The sequence below is a fragment of the Penaeus japonicus genome, unplaced genomic scaffold (assembly GCF_977035675.1).
Source record: "Penaeus japonicus unplaced genomic scaffold, GWHDUDI00000001_assembly GWHDUDI00000035, whole genome shotgun sequence".
NCBI lineage: Eukaryota > Metazoa > Arthropoda > Malacostraca > Decapoda > Penaeidae > Penaeus > Penaeus japonicus.
This window is the reverse complement of record NW_028234437.1, coordinates 20,122,446-20,132,445: the sequence shown is the minus strand read 5'-3', so window position 1 is coordinate 20,132,445 and position 10,000 is coordinate 20,122,446. Positions and strand designations below refer to the sequence as shown.

At 32.9% G+C, this 10,000-nt stretch overlaps 1 long non-coding RNA gene across 1 annotated transcript in view; it reads right to left on the bottom strand.

The window, feature by feature from the left end:
* LOC122255363 (uncharacterized) overlaps positions 1-3,287 on the bottom strand; it is a 6,071-nt gene extending 2,784 nt beyond the window's left edge. Inside the window, exon 1 of the long non-coding RNA XR_006223427.2 lies at positions 2,734-3,287. This is a non-coding gene — a long non-coding RNA (uncharacterized LOC122255363). The remainder of the gene's footprint in view (positions 1-2,733) is intronic.
* Positions 3,288-10,000: the final 6,713 nt, after the last annotated feature.

Below are 10,000 nucleotides of genomic sequence, written 5' to 3'. Positions count from 1 at the left end.
TAAAACAAACTCTAAACAAACAAATAAACCTACACAAACACCACACCACCTCACCCCCCCCAAAAAAAAAAAAAAAAAAAAAAAAAAAAAAATCCTTCCTCCCTCCCTTCTAGAATCAACCAAACCAGCAAAATGAATCGATTTTATCCTCCGAGGGGACGGACGGCCGCTAAACCCACCACGGGGCTTCTCACCTCCCCCGTATGGCCTCCGCACAGCCAAGCAACAAGGTCAGAGAGGATTATATGCCCTTGACTGGTGATCATTTTGACGCTGTTTTTGTGCACTTGTGTTGGTGTGGGATTATGTTGGTATTCTTGTTATAGGTATTATTATTGTCATTTTTATTGTTGTTATTATTGTTATTGCTGCCAGTATATTCAGTACGATTCTTTATCATTGGTGTTATATAGATATATAGATAGATAGATAGATACATTGATATGCATATGTCTGTGTGTGTGTCTGCGTGTGTGTGTGTATGTATGTATGTATGTATATATATATGTATATATATATATATGTATATATATCTATATATATATATATATATATATATATATATATATATATATATATATATATATATATTATGATGTGTGTGTGTGTGTGTGTGTGTGTGTGTGTGTGTGTGTATGTATGTGTGTGTGTGTGTGTATATATATAGTATGTATACATGTGTATGTGTGTGTATATATATATATATATATATATATATATATATATATATATATATATATATATATTATATATATAATATATATATATATATATATATATATATATATATATATATATATATATATATATATATATATATATATATGTACGTATGTATTATGTATTATGTATGAATGAATAATGTATATATGCATATACATACAAGAGAGAGAGAGAGAGAGAGAGAGAGAGAGAGAGAGAGAGAGAGAGAGAGAGAGAGAGAGAGAGAGAGAGAGAGAGAGAGAGAGAGAGAGAGAGAGAGAGAGAGAGAGAGAGAGAGAGAGAGAAAGCGAGAGCGAGAGATTTGATTGATTTTGATAAGTTTACTCATACTATATACAGTGTATGCACATGAATAGGCATAGGAACTATGCCTAAATGGTTTGTACAGTTCATGTTAGATTCTAAGACATACATTTTTGGTGAAGCAGATTTTACTGTGACCCTGTCAATTGATATGCTAGGGCAAAGCTATACATAAGACATAGTAGTGCATGTATATCACTCTAGAAAGACCTTGCAATTTTACCTATTACAGGCAAAGTTCTTGTATTTACGTAATATATCTGATAAAATACCGTCCTCTATAAAGGATGTTGCGAGAGAGAGAGAGAGAGAGAGAGAGAGAGAGAGAGAGAGAGATAGATATAGAGAGATATATATATCTAGAGATATATGAGAGATATATAGATAAGGAGAATAAGAGAGAGAGAGAGATAGAGATAGAGATATAGATGAGATATATAGATATTGATAGAGAGATATGTTAATGCATAGATGTAAGGATATCTTTGTATATATACATGTATATATATATATATTTATATATATATATATATACATATATATGTATATATATATATATATATATATATATACATATATATGTATATATATATATATATATATATATATATATATATATATATATATATATATATGTATGTATGTATATATATATACACACACACACATACACAGTAATAATGATGATAGGAATAATCAAGAATACTATTACTACTAATGATGATAATGATAATAGTTGTCATGATAATAATGATCATGATAAAAATAATGATAAGAATATAAATGGTAATAATATTGACAATAATGATGATATCAATAACAATGATTAGTGATAGTAATAATGGTCATGATAATAGTAATGACGATAGTGATAGTAATGATAATAATAATGTTAATAATGATAGAAATAACAATAATGGTAATAATGATAATGATAATAATAAAGATAGTAATGATGATGATAATAATAATAATAATAATGATAATAATGATAACAATAATAATAAAGATGATGATGATAACGGTAATAACAATAACATTATCACCACCAGTAAAAATAACAACAATGATAGTAATGATAACAGCAGTAGTTTTGGTAATACTAATAGTAATAATAACAACAACGTTTATGAGAACTGCAACATGATAATGATATAAATGACGATAATAGGCAGTTTTTTCTGATAATCCTAATAGTAATCATAATCACTATCATTATTCTTCTTAATCATCATATATGTTGCATTTGATTATATTATGATTTATCACTATCAGTAACATTAGGATTATTTTGCTTTCACTATCATTATTGATGTGGTCATTATCAGTGCTATTCATCATTATTCATCACTCTCGTTACCATCATCACTGTTATTAATATTGCTATCATTATTTCTATTGTAACTGGTATTCTTACAAACTATGGTGATATCATTACAATTGTCATTAGTTATCATTATTATCATCCTTATCATTGCTAATATCATCATTATTCTCCTTATCATTAAATATTGTCATTATCATTATTCTATTACTACTAACGTTATTATCATTACCACTACTATTATCATTATCACGATTATTGTTACTACTGTCATTACTACCATCCTCATTCCTATCGTCATTATCATCACACTTCCCCATCATAATTACTATCAAAATGACCATCCTTATCAAGACGATAATAAAGTGAAAAATCATACTCACATCATCCAAGGTCATCAAGTCAATAATCACTCCGCGCTTCAGGTGCTTCACTTTCATCACCACTTTGTGAATCATTGTGACGGTTTATTATATACGCGGTTCACTCTATAAGGGTGTCAATGACCTTGTTTTCTGTCTTGTAGCACAGTGGTCTCTGGTCTGGGTCTGGACGGCCTGTAGTTAGGTCACTCTAGGGTTGTTTTCGGGTCAGGTCTTCATCCAAAGGTCCTCCTTAAGGTCAGGTTGGGTCGCAAAAGACCAGGTGTTTCCTGTTGATTCTGTGCATGTAAATATGAAAGAATAAGATGCAGTTCAATCCCTCGATCTTGATCTTATTTCCTTTCTTTTGCTCCTCGAAACTCGCCGAGGCAATAGATTCCGCTGAATTATCACACAGTTAGAAAATTCCCCAGTCGAATCTACAACAGCTGATCCGAGGTCAAAGTCCCCCCCTTCAGGCGTGTAAGTCCTCCTTCAGGCGGTTGAGTGGGAGAGCGGAGGCGGAGTGATGCCCAGTAGGTAGCCGGGGTCGGAGTGAGGCATACGTGATGCTTCAGGTCGCTTTTTACTCGACTCTCGCGCTCGCTCGCGCTCCAGCACGCGCACGTATGCCGCTCTCTGATCGATATGCACTCATGCGGTAATGAGATTATTGCACACATGGTGCAAACGATATGTGTGTATACATACATCTATTTATCTATCTATCTATCTATCCATCAATATGTATATATATATGTATATATATATACACAGGTATATATATATACATATATATATATAATATATTTATCTCTCTATTTATCTATCAATCTATGTATACATACATACATTTATCTATTTATCAGTCTATCTATGTATCTATCTATCTACACACACACACACACACACACACACACACACACACACACACACACACACACACACACACACACACATATATATATATATATATATATATATATATATATATATATATATATATATATATACACACACTTATATATATGTGTATGTGTGTGTGTAAATACATATATAAACACACGTGCACGCACGCACACACACACATACATGTATTTGCGTGTGCGTATATGTATATATATATATATATATATATATATATATATATATATATATATATAGATATATATATGTTATATATATATATATATATATATATCTATAGATATGTATATATATAAAGGTGTATATATTTTATATATATATATATATATATATATATATATATATATATATAAAGTATTAATATATATGTTATATATGTATATATATATGTGTGTGTGTGTGTGTGTGTGTGTGTGTGTGTGTGTGTGTGTATGTTTGTGTGGGTGTATGATACATATATTTATATGTAAAAACACTGTATGTATGGGTATACTGCTGACAATGATTGATTAAAGCTGCTGGGGTATTTTGGTAGATTTGCAAAGAAGGAATCAATTTAACCCTAATTTTCTATCTATGTGTTATTCCCCGCAACTGCTTCTGTCAGTAATTCCAAAGTGATCACTACTACTCCGATGACGTCAGCACAGGTGCTAGCAGGCCTACGTCAGCATAATTTTTATTCCTGAAAGTTAGGCCTATCACCCCTGTTGATCTGTCTTCCTTTTCTCGGACCGTTTGTCTTTTCACTAAGTTATATCTTGTGATCCATAAATGCAAGTATTATTGCATACATAAACAACCAATAGGAAACTGGTATTGTATAACCCTACGTGAATATGCGGTGTGTAAGTAAAGCTACCATATTTTATGAATAATGCAATTGTTACGTAAATTTGAACCCTTTCCATTGTTAAATCAAATACAACAATAAACTGCAATAAAGTTTCAACATTGCTGAAATCTGGGCAACAGCTACTGTCTATGACGTCACCAATCCTTGCGATGACTCGGCCACTCATTCGGGTTCTTGACGTCACTACTTTTTGACCTAATTGCATCGACCGGGATTCCCATAACCTACCGTAAATTGGGCGCCTTGTGTTTTTGTTGTTGTTTCTTTGGATTTTTCGTTCGTTGGAGTTGTTGTTGGTTGGTTTTGCTTTCGTTGTGGCTTTATGAAAGTATTTCCTTTTGCAAACTGCTAGGCGCTGTTTTGAGTTTTGTAAAATTCGTTTTGTTGTTTGTATTCTTTTGTTTAGGTCCTTGGTGATTCTTTTGCCGGTGCATTAATGACACTTAATTTCTCTTAATACAGCACTGGGTAACATTGAAAATACTGTATATAAGATTGTTTTATCGAAAGCTGGAATAGAGAGTTTTTCTGGTATTGTAGAGAGTGTTCTTTATTCACTGTCTTGTACGAGTCTTCCGTTGTATCAGAAATATAAACACAATAACGTGTTTACACCGACATGATTTTAGAAAGAAGGCAGATTAGGAACAAAAGAAAAGTCACGACTTTTCGATTGTGTTTAAAGTTCCTCTTCAGACGAATCATATTAACTTATTAACGATATTCTTCGTTCGTTGAGGAACTCTGAAAATTCGAAGCTTCACGACTCATATTTCATTCTTACTGTGGCTATATTTTATTATATATGTATTCGCCGATTTTCCTAATGTGATCCGTCTTGAGAGTTCTCTTATGGTTCGATATATTTTGAGATGTTCACTCGCTCCTAAGTTTCTATGTAAATCGTATTTTCCTTTATTGGAATGACCAAATACTGTGTTAAAAGATAAAGGAATAGGGGACATTAGAATACCGTGATAAAATACATTAAGTGTACAATAATTTTGTAGGAAAATAGCAAGGAAAAGGGAGTCCCGCTGAGCTATATGGCATTGCGATTATAGTTATCTTTAGGAATGTAATATTTCGACTTTAAAAAATACGTTGATATTAGAATTATGTAGCGAATGGTCTGGATACATTACGAGAGATTAAGTACTGACGTGTAACTTTGTAAGAGTGAAGATCTGAATATAACGGTTCGAAAATATTTGAAATTGAATCAAATAGAAACATTTAATAAAGTCGACACAGTGAACTTAATAATCCCGACCGTAATAAGAAATGAATCAATTAAATATCTAAAAAATATCACCAATATTCTCTAAGAAAAACAACAACTTAATCTCAAAAAAAGAAAAAAGAAGAAAAAGAAAAATGTCACACACTCCATTTCCCGCCTTTTTTTCCTTCCAGCTGATGAGCCATACGTGACCTACGGCGTGTGCTGGGTCACTTGTATGGCTGCCAGACAGTTGACGCTGCATAGATGACGTGTCTTGTCTTTGTGTCGTCATTGTTTGTTAATGCTATGCCACTTCAACGACGTCAATGCCTCCTTTCCTAATCTTGCCGTAGAGCCATTGGTTATATCTGATCGACTTCTTGGGATTCAGTTGGCTGTGAATTTTGTTATCATTATCATTACTGTTATCAGTATTGTTATGACTTTTTGTAATGAGATTTTGCCATGGGAGACTAGAGGATAAATGATAACCCGCTTACATAAAAAAATAGATTAAAAAAAAATCGGCATAGCTCGGTAAACCTTAGCAATGTTGCAAAGCCTCTTAGAAGGAATTATCTGTCGATCGCTATCCAGTCTAGTTCCCGTTTGCAAGGTCGCGCGAAAACCCAAAACGATACGTATTGTGTAATTGTACATTGAAAATACTTTGGGTAAACAGGGAGGAGTCATATGAACAATTTAATTGGTGATGCTAACGATATATTTCATAATCAATGTGATTGTGAAATTCTGATTCTCGTGTGTGTGTGTTATTTTTGTTATTATCGTGTGTTTCTACGTGTTTGCGTGTGTGTGTGTTTATGTGTGTGCAAAAAGACATCAAAATCAAAAGATATGTAACACGCATACACAACCACACACACACACACACACACACACAACCACACACACACATACACATACACACACACACACACATACACACACACACACATACACACACACACACACACACACACATACACACACACACACACACGCAGGGTGGTGCACCAGGTATCACGCAATTTAACATTATCAGCATTGTCGTCATCATCATTGTCAGTGTTGTTAACATTATAATCATTACTAATATCATTATCATCATCATTACTTCTGTCGATGTGGAGGTTATGTCATAGGCCGCGTTTATTAATTTCTTGGTTTCCTGGTTGACTGGGTGACTTTTTGGTTTGTCATACGAAACGTTACAGACAGATCGTTATGTAAATATATGGTCGGATTTCCTTTGATTTGGCAACCAGCTGATTCAATATTCATAGATAGTGGGGTATTCAGAGTAATTATGAGAGTAGATTCTGGAACGAAGGTTGGGGTATAGGTAGATATATATATGAGAACACATATATATGAAGACATTATATAGAGAACAGTATATTGAAGACTTCTGGAACGGAGGTTGATATTAGGGTAGATGAAGGTAGATAAAGAATACACATATATGAAGAACGCATATATATGAAGAACACATATATGAAGAACACATATATGAAGAACTTTGGACTGGACTTTAGGTGATGAAGTTCCAATGTTTTGAAATTTTGAGTAGATTAAAGTCATAACGGTCTCTGTCTTTTTCTGAATTATAGTTCTGAAAACCTTTGATGGAAATAATGTAATTTACGGCGTTTTTCTTTTTCTTTTTTTCTTTTTTTTTTTGGGGGGGGGGTGTTATCAGTAGGATTACACAGACTTTTACAGAGAGATTTTGATGAAAATATGTGATTGAGTTGGATCATGACCTAGTGACCGGTAGATTGGAATTTTAGATTCACTTACGGAGGTAAAATGAAATCAAAATACACTGATATGCAAGTGAGATGCATCGCAGAAAATGGGTGTTCATTTTCTTCTGAACTTTTATCAAAGACGTGTATTTTGATATAGGGCATTGGACGCTGATTATTTTTTATTTTTTTATTTTTTTTTTTTAGATCTCTGAGGGATTTTCAGTTCATATTATCATTCTGATTATTGTAATCATTATTATCATTTTTATTATCATTTTCATCATCACCATTTTCAGTGTAATTATTCTGGAAGTTGTAGTATCACGATCATTTTCAATCCCATTAATAACGGTAATTATTATCATGCTCATTACTCAGCAGCAGTAATCGTATCGTTGTCATTATCATCAACATTATTTTACTTCTACTACTATCATTATCATCATCATCACCATCATCATTATTGTTATCATTGTTATCATCTATATCATTGTCATAATTATTGTCAATATCCTTATGTTATTATCATCGTTTTGTTGTTATTCTTCTTATCAGCTTTATTTCCATTTCCATCCCCATGGTTATGCCAGATAGCTAACAAAATAGTAATAATAAGGATAATGGTTATGATGATAGCACATCGAAAGGATCATGGTAACAATGATAACTGATTATATCAATGTTAATGATAACATTCATAACACCAACATTGATGTTATTCATAGTCTGTGCACTTCTCAAAAGTCCTTATGCTTGTTTTTATTTCTTCAGATTATATCTATCGTTAGTGATTTCAAATATATTATCATTACAACTTATCATGGATCCATTACTCATGACATCAGTAAGTAGACGATACAGAGCAAGATTCAGATTTCCCCTGAAGTTCAGAATCAGATCGGAAGCATTGAACACCGTTGAAATTCATTGAAATCACGCTGAACAAGTTGAAAACAAAACAACGAAGGAAAACACAAGAAAACACACGAGTCTGCCGAAAGCCTTTCCCTGTTTCTCTTTGTTTTGTTTTCACCATTAAAAGAGCAAAGTCGAACTTCCTTCGCTACCAAATCTCCTAATTCAAGATAATTGATCAACTTACCTTGTACCCCAAGATCAGCAAACTTCAGGATGATATTCCTACCAACATTTTAAATAAGATTTCACTAGGCAGCTATCTTTTGTAAAGGGAAGACCACTCTGGGTGAAGGCAGCTTTAAGATCCATGAAGGCGCGCTGGGCATTACGTTCCTGGTGGAAGAAAATGTCAAAACAAGTCTTACTTTTGCCAGGAAACCATATCCCACTTTATTTTTTTTTGTTCATAGTTTGCGTGAACATGGTGTGAGGGCAATAGTTCTTTGTCATACTGTGAACATAAGATAACTATTTGTAAATACTCAAAATGTTCCACGTTGGTAGCTTAAATATTCCTATAAGTTCAACATACCATTTCTGTCGAGCTTACCAGTAGAAAAAAGGACCTTCTCATTTCACTAATATTGATATTTCAGATACTGATAGTACTTACAACAATAATGCTAATACCACATATGAAAATAATCAGAGAACAACAAACAATAACAAAGCAATATCAATAATAATAAAACTTAGAAGCAAATCTAATACCGTGGTATCGATATTACACACAACCCCCATCACAGAGGTTCTTCACCCTCGGTAGTCCTTGCTCTGTACCATTGCTTCTTATGTATTCTTATCTGCATACCGTCTTGCATTCTCTTAATTGGCTCCCACGTGCGGGACCTATACTGGATGGCAAGGCTGTTGCATATTGTGCTTTCACGAGCTTTTTAGGATAAAAATGTATTGGTATAATTAGATATGCAGTGCAAGGGTTAGATAATATGCTTATCGCCCTCTGTTTATCCAGTGATAAGACGGAGGTATAATAAGCATTGCAGAATCGTTGGAAATACTCAATGGATGAACCAATAGGAATAATCTACATTAACCTCGGCCAGTCTATGTTAGGTGTCTTGGTTTTTCGGTTTAACAGGCGAATGACTACGGTAAAATTTTGCCAACTTCCAAAAGCAAGATTTTACCTAAAATAGAATTAATATAAATGTAATATAATATTTTTCTTCTCTAATGTAATATCTGCGAGTTTTTCGATATGTGCTCGGAGGAGGATTAGATCATTACATGTTGTTTTTTATTTTTTCTCTCCAGTAAGATAATTTTAGAGACAGTTATGCTGTTGAATATTTTTAGAGAAAAAAATCCTCATGTTAGAGACTGAGATTGTGCACTGGAGTACTCCATTGAGAAAATGAACACAAGTTATAAAGTTTGACAGTAATAGGAGGATATTTACGATCTAGACTTTTTATTGCAATTATTTCAAAATGAAAGTATTTTCAATTTGTAATAGATCTAAGAATTATTGAGTACAGATCTTGATTTGAGGGGAAAAACTCGGAAATGTTTTGAAGTGACTGAAAATGCGCTGCCACAAGAAAACGACAGAACAGATAAAGTACGAGGAAAAAGTGACAGCGT